Source organism: Ailuropoda melanoleuca, chromosome 17 (assembly GCF_002007445.2).
Source record: "Ailuropoda melanoleuca isolate Jingjing chromosome 17, ASM200744v2, whole genome shotgun sequence".
Lineage (NCBI taxonomy): Eukaryota > Metazoa > Chordata > Mammalia > Carnivora > Ursidae > Ailuropoda > Ailuropoda melanoleuca.
Window position 1 is genome coordinate 14,324,940 of NC_048234.1, and position 11,025 is coordinate 14,335,964.

The 11,025-nt window shown below is 43.2% G+C and overlaps 2 long non-coding RNA genes across 4 annotated transcripts; both read right to left on the bottom strand.

Moving 5' to 3' along the window:
• Positions 1-6,900: 6,900 nt before the first annotated feature.
• LOC117796956 lies at positions 6,901-8,696 on the bottom strand. Its single transcript, XR_004621745.1, has 2 exons — positions 8,658-8,696; positions 6,901-7,388 (listed from the first exon to the last, which is right to left on the bottom strand). It is a non-coding gene; the product is annotated as an uncharacterized LOC117796956 (long non-coding RNA).
• Positions 8,697-9,625: 929 nt separating this feature from the next.
• On the bottom strand, positions 9,626-11,019 carry LOC117796955. Of its 3 annotated transcripts, none has more exons than XR_004621744.1 (3): positions 10,678-11,019; positions 10,320-10,557; positions 9,626-9,727 (listed from the first exon to the last, which is right to left on the bottom strand). It is a non-coding gene; the product is annotated as an uncharacterized LOC117796955 (long non-coding RNA). The 3 variants fall into 3 exon arrangements; XR_004621742.1 differs by having other exon boundaries at positions 9,627-9,753; XR_004621743.1 differs by having other exon boundaries at positions 9,627-9,753; positions 10,609-11,019.
• Between the last annotated feature and the right edge of the window lie 6 nt (positions 11,020-11,025).

Genomic DNA, 11,025 nt, shown 5'->3' on the forward strand with positions numbered 1-11,025 from the left:
TTTCTTTTTCTTTGTTGGGAGTTCCTCCTCCTATTAATTCTGTTGAGGGGTGGTTGAGGAAATGAATAGAGTCAAAAATATCAACCACAATCCAGGCAAGATGCACCATTGTGACCACAGGAGCTTTTCTGCTTGTAGAAATCCAGATATATACTCTTACATCTCAGGCTGATTTCTCGGGTGTTCAGAATGGCTTGGTAGATATCCAGCTAAATTCAGGGGACTGGTTGAAATGGAGTCCTCTACTCCTCTGCCATCTTGCCCCTCCTCCTGCCCAACTGATTTCTTTTTTTTTTTCTTTTTTTTTTTAAGATTTTATTTATTTATTTGACAGAGATAGAGACAGCCAGTGAGAGGGGGAACACAAGCAGGGGGAGTGGGAGAGGAAGAAGCAGGCTCATAGCAGAGAAGCCTGATGTGGGGCTTGATCCCATGACGCTGGGATCACGCCCTGAGCTGAAGGCAGACGCTTAACCGCTGTGCCACCCAGGCGCCCCTTGCCCAACTGATTTCTATTTCTAAAGAGCAACAGATGGTGACACCACGGTCATTCTATGTAAGTAGTAGAGAACAAGAAGGGCTCAGACACCAGGAGTCCTCTACTCCTCTGCCATCTTGCCCCTCCTCCTGCCCAACTGATTTCTATTGCTTAAGAGCAACAGATGGTGACACCACGGTCATTCTATGTAAGTAGTAGAGAACAAGAAGGGCTCAGACATCAGGTATAATGCAGCAGCTCCTCACCCCAGAGGTCCAGCAAAGAACCCCAGAAGCTCTGTGGCCCAAACTTGTGCTGCAGAAGGCAGCACTTCTGTGTTTTGGATTTTTTTGTTGTAGAATTCTTGAATTCTTCATTTCTTTTTGTGCAGTTACCATGGAGATTACATTCACCATCCTGGAGTCGTGACTTTCTAATAGTAGTTTATAATAGCTTAACTCCAATAAATATCTCTGCTCTTTTAGAACTTCAGCCTCTTTTAGTTGTTGATGTCACAAAATTACTTCTTTATACACCGCCTGCCCCAAAACATAATAATTCTTTTTTTTTCAAGATTTTTTAATTTTTTTATTTATTTGACAGAGATAGAGACAGCCAGCGAGAGAGGGAACACAAGCAGGGGAAGTGGGAGAGGAAGAAGCAGGCTCATAGCCGAAGAGCCATGTGGGGCTCGATCCCAGAACGCTGGGATCACGCCCTGAGCCGAAGGCAGACACCTAACCTCTGTGCCACGCAGGGGCCCCCCATAATAATTCTTTTAAAAGCATTACTGTCCTCAATTATGTAGAAAAGATTATATGGAGTTGCAAATCAATAGTAGAGTAATACTAGCTTTTACATTAATAACGTTTTGTTTCTTTTAATGCATCAGTCCCTTAACTCATGTAGAAAACAAAAATTACTGTTACAAACCATTCTTACAATAACACTACCTTTTAAAGATGCCCTTGTATTCACTTTTATTGAGATCTTTATTTCTCCACACGGATTTGAATTACAGTCTAATATCATTTTCTTTCACTTTGCAGGACACCTTTGAGCAATTCTTGCAGGGCAGGTCTAGTGGTCTTGAATGCCCTCAGTTTTTGTTTATCTGGGAATGTCTTGATCTCTCCCTCATTTTTGAACAGTTTTGCTGGATACAGGATTCCTGGTTGAATATGTACTTTGAATATGTTGGCCCACTTTCCTATGGCCTCTGTAGTTTCTGATAAGAAATCTGCAGATAATCTTATTGAGGATCCCTTGTACATGATGTTTTGCTTCTCTCTTGCTTTCTTTATTATTTAAATTCAATTAGCCAACATATAGTACATCATTAGTTTCGGATGTAGTGTTCAGCAATTCATCAGTTGTGTATACCCCCAGTGCTCATCACATCTTGCTGCTTTCAATATTTGTTCTTTGCCTTTGTCTTTTGAAAGTTTGATTATGTGTCTCAGTGTGGGTCTGTGACTTCATCTTACCTGGAATTTGTTAAGCTTCTTGGATGTTTATATTCATGTCTTTCATCAAATTTGAGAAGTTTTCAGCCACTATTCAAATCTTCTCTTGCATCTTTCTCTTCACCTTCTGGGACTCCCATGATGAGTATGTGGGTACATTTTGTGTTGTCCCATATTTCCCTTAGATTTCATTACTTCCCTTCAATCTTTTTTCTTTCTGGAGCCTGGATAATTGTTCTATCTTGAAGTTCACTGATTATTTCTCTTGCCTACTGAAATCTGTTTTTTAATATCTCTAGTGAATTCTTAAAATTTTAGTGATTGTATTTTTCAGCTTAAGAATTTGTCTCTGTCTCTCAGGTTTTCTGTCTCTTTACTGATATTACTATTTTGTTCATACTTCATTTTCTTGACTTTCCCTATATCTTCTTTTAGTTCTCTGAACACATTAAGACAATTATTTTTAAAATATTTGTTTAATATATCTTTAGTTAATTTTATTTCAGGGACAGATTCTGTCAAATAGTTTTACTTTTGAATGGGCCATAGTTTACCAATTCTGTCTGTGCTTTGTGTGGCTTTCGGCTGAACACTAGAATTTTGAATCTAATAATGTGGTATGTCTGGAAATTAGGGTCTCCCCACTCCCCAGGGTTTTTGGATTTTTGTTGTTGTTGTTGTTGTTGGTGGTGGTGGTGGTGGTGGTTTGTTTGAGGTTGTCTCAAACAACCAGGGATCAGCCTAAGGTGTAAACATACTGTCTTCTTAGGTCTTTTCTGAGACTTTCCTTGGGCAAGTGCAGTCACTTTTAAATTTTCTCTGTACATGCAGTTGCTTTTGAATATCCAATCTCTAATGTCTGGCTCATGAAAGGGGAAAGGTGAAAAATGAAGGGGTGAGAAAAAGTCACTTCCCTTTACATTTCCTGGAAGTCAGCTCAGTGCAGGTGGGGGGTAGGGAGGGGTTTACAGTGGGAGAAGGTTTAACAACAATGACTACCCACGTCTTTGCACCTCTGTGATCAGAAGCAGCAAACAGCAGTGAGAGCACAGATCACCAATATTTGGAGGACAGTGTCCTTTTTGTCCACCCTTGCTTCTAGAGGCTGTATGTAAACTACTCAAGGAACATGTGTACAGCTGTCTGCCATGTGGCTGGGGGTGGGGATGGGTAGCTGCTGCTGTGTTAAGAGCTGAAATTGACCAAAATTAACATTAATTTACCATTCAAGCCTTCCTCTGGAAGTTGCAATTCTTCAACACATTCCAAAGTTCCGAAATAGTTACATCAGACAGATTCTGCCAGTGCCATTTTTGTCTAGATGGGAGACAGATTCCTGGTGCTTCCTACTCCACCATCTTCCCAGAATCTTTGTCTAGGTTAATTTTATCTAACTATTGAGGGAAGACCTTTTTTAGTACTCTAGCTGATGACTTTTGAATGATGTGATTTTCCAATCTGTTGGAAACGGGCACTGTACCCTTTCATCCTTTCCAAACATTTTTTCCTCTGCCTTGGGTAGCTTGCTCACATGTATGCACTAATCAATTCTCAGGTGAATATTTCAGGAGTATCATCTTCAGATCTCTCTTTACAGAATTCCTCTCTCCAATACTCTGCCCTGCAAATCCTAGCTACTTTGTCCAACTCAGATTCCCAGTTCCATTCCCTCAACTTGAGGAGGCTACCAGGCCTTCCTCACATCATGGCTCTGAAACTTCTACCACGCAGTGAGCTGGGTCAGTTGTAGGGCTCACTCCCTTTGTTTCCCATCTTTCGAAGATGTCTGTTCATCAACTGATGTTCAATGTTTAAGAAACATTGTCTCACTTAATCAATCAATTAATCAATTAATTAATTTTTTTAGAGAGTAAGAGCAAGAGCGAGAGTGAGCAGGGGAAGGGGCAATGGGAGAGGGAGAAAGAGAATCTTAAGCAGGCTCCACGCCCTGTGTGGCGCCCAACGCAGGGCTCAGTCTCATGTTGTCTCAGTTATTTTGTCTCAGTTTTTGTTGTTGTTGTTGTTCCTTCAGGTGGGAGAGTGGTCAGTCCCTATTACCACGTCTTGGCTGACAGTGAGGCTGAAGCTCCACTTTCAAATTAGTATCTACCTCACATGAAGGTACTAATGGTACTAATTGGTACTGATATATTTTTTGGTAATACAAGGTATCTCTATCTATCTTTTCTTCGTAGACCATGAGCTTCTGGAGAGAAAGATATAAATCTGAGTCACAATAGGTACTTGACAAAATGAAAAATATGAATGCTTAATAAGTACCTAATGGATTAAAATATTAAAAGTTAACCTTATTTATCATAGGATTGCTAGACTTATAGGTCATGTAAATATCATGGAAATATAGCATATGTTGATAGCTATAAGGAGTTCCATGATGTTTCTTAGGAGAAGCTTTGTGATAAAATACAGGTCTTAGTTTCTTAATTAATTTGTGGTGAGTTAAATAAATTTTAAGAAAAGGCAGATGAATCAAATTAGAACTGGCCAGTTCTTTAGACATGTGGCTCAGCAGTGATTCATTATATAATCACTGGCTTAAGATTTAGAAGGCATGATTTTATGTATCTGTGTCTTTTAAGGACAGGGTATAGGAAGGGTCTTATCATGTATGTCATGAACACATGTCTATTTTGGACATTCGGCATTCCTTTTCCCTTCCTAAAAGTACACAGATATCTTTCTCAGGAGTTGTATATGGTTTAAAACCGAAGAAGCCATATTCTTTTCACGGTGAGGCTGGAGGTTGGAGCCATTTTACCTAAGCTTGGTCTATTCAACTCTTTTTCTTCTATCACTTTGAATCTTATGCAAGTGACCACAGGACAAGGGAATATTGCAGTTCATTATGTCATCTTCAGCACTCTAGATGTATTTTTACACGTACTAGTGCCTTCCCTCCCTCATTTCTGCCGACTTCTAACCCTGGTGCCTCAACTTTTGCAAGTTGATTTATGAATTCCTAATATCCTTATAATAAATGCCATTTTGCTTAAATAAGAGAGAGTTGTTTCTGCTGCTTGTGATGTAAGAGCCAAAACCCATACGGTGTAATATGCTATCTTGCCTGTCTAGGCCTGGGGTTTTAGACAGTCTTTAGACAGTTGACCAGCTGTGCAATTGGGTATAAGTCAGTGTGAGCAACGTGGGAGAGAAGTCTGCTACAATGGTTAACGCAGGCTTGGGCTACACTCACAGATCTACCCAGACCCCAGGAAGCCAGTCTTGGTGCACAAGCAATTGTGCTGATCAGGCAATAACTTGGGTAAGGCATTTGGTGTAAGCAAAGTATTCCTAAGATTACTGACACACTGGAAAAGCATCTCTTGTATACGTTCTAGGTGGTAAGAACTCCACAAAATAGGGGCGCCTGGGTGGCACAGCAGTTAAGCGTCTGCCTTCGGCTCAGGGCGTGATCCCAGCGTTCTGGGATCGAGCCCCACATCAGGCTCCTCTGCTAGAGGCCTGCTTCTTCCTCTCCCACTTCCCCTGCTTGTGTTCCCTCTCTCGCTGGCTGTCTCTATCTCTGTCGAATAAATAAATAAAATCTTTAAAAAAAAAAAAAAGAACTCCACAAAATATGTGATAGAAATGGTGTGTGCTGGAAATTTTAAAATGCAGGGTAGGAGCCTTATCTTATAATTTCTATATTTCAGCCATCCATCAGAGCTGAACAGATTTTTAAGAGAAGGCAATTTATAAACTATAAAGCACTGAGCAAATGTGATGTTATGTTGAAGTGTTATGAAGTAATTTACTGAACATATTTCATTAAATGTAAACCAATATGAGGCAAGGCTGAAGCAATCACTCAGCTCTTTAGGAATTAAGATCTTTTGGTATAGTAGCCACTAGCCACATGTAGCTAATTAATGAAAACTAAAGGAAATTAAAAATTTAGTTCCTCAGTTGTATACATTGAGCGCTCAATAGCTACATATAGCTAGCGGATACCGTATTGGATGGCACACCTCAGTTTTCCTCCATCACAGAAAGTTCTATTGGACACTACATCTCAAGAAAAGTAAATGCTAGGATAAGATTACGAAGTCTAGAGGCACCTGAGTAGCTCAGTTGGTTAAAGTGTCCAACTCTTGATTTCAGCTCAGGTCATGATCTCAGGATCGTGAGACCAAGCCCCACGTTGGGCTCTGTACCAGGCATGGAGCCTGCTTAAGATTCTCTCTTTCTCTCTCTCTCTGGCCCTCCTCCCCCTTCCTGCTTGCACATACTTGCTCTCTCTCTCTCAAAAAAAAATTATTGAGTCTATGATCTCTTCTTTTTTAAAAAAGATCTTATTTATTTATTTGTCAGAGAGAAAGATGTGGGACTTGATCCCAGGACCCTGGGATCATGACCTGAGCTGAAGGCAGATGCTTAACTGACTGAGCCACCTACGCACCCCTAATCTTTTCTATTTTAATCATATGGAAATGTTTATTTTGAAATATGGCGTTTCCTAGTTTAACAGAACTGGAGGTATCTGTGCTGAAATCCTCACTCCCAGTTGCACTGATTTGGAGATGGATGTCTTAGCCCCTCAGCTAGGGCTGGTGCTGCCTGCACCCCCATCTGGGACCTGCTGCAGGGAGGGATGGGAGGAAGCAGAGGTGAGCAGAGAAGGAGCAGCTGTTTCTTGCTTCCAGCTCTTTCCAAGGTTCAGGCTATTGCTCCATCCTGAGCGCAACTGCATTTAAGGCAGAACTTTTGCCCTGCCTTCCCAAGGCACTTGTGCTCCATAGCTCCGCAGGGAACTCTAACCTCTCTCCTAGACAGCAGAATCTGTGTGGGGAACCTCAGCTGACTTTCCAAAGAATGACTGTGTGTTCCTGTGTCTGAGGCTTCAGAGTCCCTGGAGGAGGTGAAGTTCATGTGCTCTAGCCTAGTCAGGTCTGGGTGCTCTTCATGCGCTGGTGTGAGAGAAGTGTTCCAGAGACATTTTTTATGGTTTGTACAAATACCATTTAATGATAACTAGACTCTAAGTCATTAAATCTTGAACTGGTTTTGTACTATAAACGGGAATTGCTGTTTTAAAACTTTTTTCTTATTGGATTTATATCATATTGAGAAATAAAATTCAGACTACTAAAAAAATTTTTTTGAAGGTTCCATCAGGCACTATTTAAGGGATGACTATGAAGGTCTTCTATCCAAATGAGAGAGACTATATGCTGAGTATTGTCTTCCAAAGCATCCCTTGGATGTTTGTTTCCTTCTCCTCAGCAGCTCCCAGTGGTGAGGGTGGGAGTGAAGACAGAGTGTGATGCTCGAATGTCTCATGTCAGTAAGGAAAGATGTCAGGAGGAAGAGGCCTTGGATGCCCAGGAAGTGTGAGGAAGGCCGCCAGGCATTCTCATAAGTGGTGGGAAGGTGACACAGCCAGTCAGTCCTTTGCAGATTTAAGAAAGAATGGACACCAACAACTGTTGTAGATAGGGAAGGTAAAAGTATGGTGATAAAGGGTGCAGCAGCCGCTCAGCAGAGCTGGTCACCAACTGACTATGTAAAATGTTACCACGCATTTGGGAACTCCCGCTGTACTTTAAGAGTGCCAGAAATGTGAATTTATAGAAATCTGCTTATACTTTCCCAGTGACTTACAATTTAAAACTATAACTGTATACCTGTTAATAAAAATTATGGTTGAAAGAGAAAATAAATCCACACCTGTGAAGGAAAAGGACTTTTAATCCACGTAACTAAAAACGAAAAGCACTTTCTAATTCCAGAATACCAAAACAGCAACAACAAAACCTTCAAGACTGCAGAGATATCTGTGTGCTCTTCCAGGCCATTTAAGTTGACAATTAACAGATTAGAGCCTTATTGCAAGGTAAACATTATAGGTTCAAATCCCAAGCAGGGATTAATCTGTTCTCTGCTCAGGTCACAGATTTCATGCTTAGCTGTTCCAGCCTGCTGTTCTTCCAATATATGCTAGTGATTATACGGGCGGGAGCAGAGCTCCCTTTCACCTTCCTTGAAGCAATGAAAACTTACCTTTTATTGCTGGTAGATAGAAGCCTCAACTAAACAGAATATGAATTAAAGGTGTTATTCTACTATAAAGCACTTTACTTTGGAAAGACTCATGTAAATAAGACAATATTTTCCTACTTTGAGCTGTAGATGATCAATAACAGATTGGCTGAAATGTAAAAGAGCTGAAAATAGTATTTCCCTCATTAGTTTTCCACCTATTTATCATTTTTGCACACCACGGGCTGGTTCTCTTTGTGTATTAATCACAACATTTTTCCTGAGATTTCATTTTGCAATTTTTGTGAAGCACAGGGACATGTCCTTTTCAGCATTTTTAAAATTTTTTTCCTCACTTGTGTAGCAATCTCTTGGTGAAATTAAAAGTTTTATCATACACTCTAAGTGAATCGTCTGAGGATAAAGTCGTTGAATATGAAAGTTCCCAATCATTAGTTGTCATGTGCTGTGAACCCAAGAATATATTACAATTTTTTACTGAATTTTAAGTACAGATGTATACTGTAAAAGTAACGATACTTAAAAATTTTAACTTCAACCAGTACCTGAATTTGAGCTGAGCATGCAGATTACATAAAATATTTGTCAGCCAAACATCTTGATAGCCATTAATAATATTAGTTTAAAAAAAATGAAAGAATTCACTTTTTAAAAAAGGTGAACACATAGTTAAATAGGGCAAGTAGGGGCACCTGGGTGGCTCAGTTGGTTGAAGCAATTGCCTTCCGCTCAGGTCACGAGCCCCACATCCGGCTTCTTGCGTGGTGGGAAACCTTTCTTCTCCCTCTGCCTGCTACTCTGCCTGCTTGTGCTCTCTCTCTCTGTCAAATAAATAAATAAATAAATAAATAAATAAATAAATAAATAAAAATTCTAAATAGGGCAAGTAAACAAAATAATTTTATATTTTATACTTATGAAAATGAATTTTAAAGTTTTAAAAAGCAAAATAACTTGTCCGTGTTCTCAAGCATAAAATCAATATAATTAGTTATGTGGAAGTAATAAATATAAGAGCCAACATTTCTGGAGTATTTGCTGTGTCGTAAGCACACAAATTATCTCATTTAATCCTATAACAATCTGGGAGGTAAGTACTATTAACGTCCTCATTGGACAAATGATAAAACCCAAGGTTTGAAAAGACAGTAATTTTCACAAGGGCACAGAGCTGGGAGGAGACAGATTTGGCAGTCTGACTCCAGACCCTTAGTACTCCACACTGTCTTAGGGTGAAAATTTATTCCCTGAATCCAGATACTGGCACTAGAGCATTTACAAAATTAAAAACAAGCATGTTTAAAATAAAAACAGTACATGGTGAACATAAATATATGGAACGCAATGCTATAAATTAAAATACAATGAGTATTCTTCTTTTTAACCTTGAAAGCCTGCGGTGGGTTACAGAGGAAATGTGGATATTTCTGGGGTGTCAGCATCTAATGTGGCCTTAAGTGGCTAATTGCATTTCTAAGTAACACATAATCCTGGCTTCATTACTAATTTTGTGCATGGGTAAGTGGCTTAACTTGCTACAGTCTGTTTTTTAAAAAATTAAACATACTTATCAAAATACCAAGAACATTTTACTTATGTATTACACTGACTTGTATTTGAGGTGATGATATAAGAAAAGACATGAAAAAAATTCAACTTGCCTTTTCAGGACAGAGAGTATGGGGGCTTCTTGGAGCCGGCACGGGCGCAGGCTCCATCTGCTCTGCACCTGCTGTCTGGGCCCGCTCCTCCACAGAGCTTTCTTCAGAAAAAGAACAGATGGGAGGGCTGGAGGTAAGGAAAAATGCCACATTCAAACTCTTAAGAGTTCTGAGTTTCTAAATGCTTCATTCTGCAAGACATTAATCAGTTTTTTTCAAACGCCTCATTGAAGCATAATATACGAATGGGATTAACGTCATTTTAAAAGCAATTGCGGCAAGGTCCCCAAAGCAGCGAGGGCTGAAGCCGCTGTCCTTGGGGGGGCTGCCCGGCCCGGGAGAGCCAGACAGGGCGGCTCACGGTCGGAGTCGACTAGAAAGGAGGCATTTGGGCGCTGCAAGGAGCCCACGGTCCTTCCCGTGGGTGCAGTGACCCCGACAGGACGGCGGTGCGGCGGCGCGTGTGGGCCGCAGCGCAGGTCCGTGCAAGCAGGCCCGGCTTGGGGGCGCTGCGCGGGCGGCGCCCCGGGGAAGCCCGCCGGCCCACGGCGCTCTCCGCCGCCCCCCTCAGCTGCCCACAGCTGGGACCCCGGTCCTGGGACGGCCGCGGTCTGGGGGGGCTGTGTCCCCAGCGAACTAAAGTGCCATCACGACTCCGAGAGCACGTGCTCGTCTCGGAACCCTGGTACCTACCCCTGAGGACAAGCGGCAGTGCAGGACCGGTGCCGTCGGCTGCCCCTCCTTCCCAGACGCACCCCGACTTCCGAGCTCCTGACCAGCCTGCCCCCCTTTCCCTCGGCGGCCTGACCGGTCCGGGTGGTGGGACCCCAGGGACGGGGTCTCCTCGGGGTGACGGGACCCACGGACAGGGACGAGGACGGATTCTCCTCAGCCTGACTGGCTCCCGGGGACCGGGTCTCCTCAGGATGGCCTGACCGGTCCGGGTGGTGGGACCCCAGGGACGGGGTCTCCTCGGGGTGACGGGACCCACGGACGGGGACGGGTCTCCTCGGGGTGACGGGAGCCGGGGCCCGGGTCTCCTCGGGGTGACGGGACCCACGGACGGGGACGGGTCTCCTCGGGGTGACGGGAGCCGGGGCCCGGGTCTCCTCAGGATGACGGGACCCACGGACAGGGACGAGGACGGATTCTCCTCAGCCTGACCGGCTCCCGGGAACAGATCTCCTTAGGATGACGGGACGCGGGGACGGGTCTCCTCAGGATGACGGGACCCGGACAGGGACGAGGACGGATTCTCCTCAGCCCGACCGGCTCCCGGGGACCGGGTCTCCTCAGGATGACGGGACGCGGGAACGAGGACGAGGTCTCCCTGCGCTGACGGGACCCGCGGCCGCCACCGCCGCGCCCCCCGGCCCCCGGCGCCCCCTCCCTCGGGCGG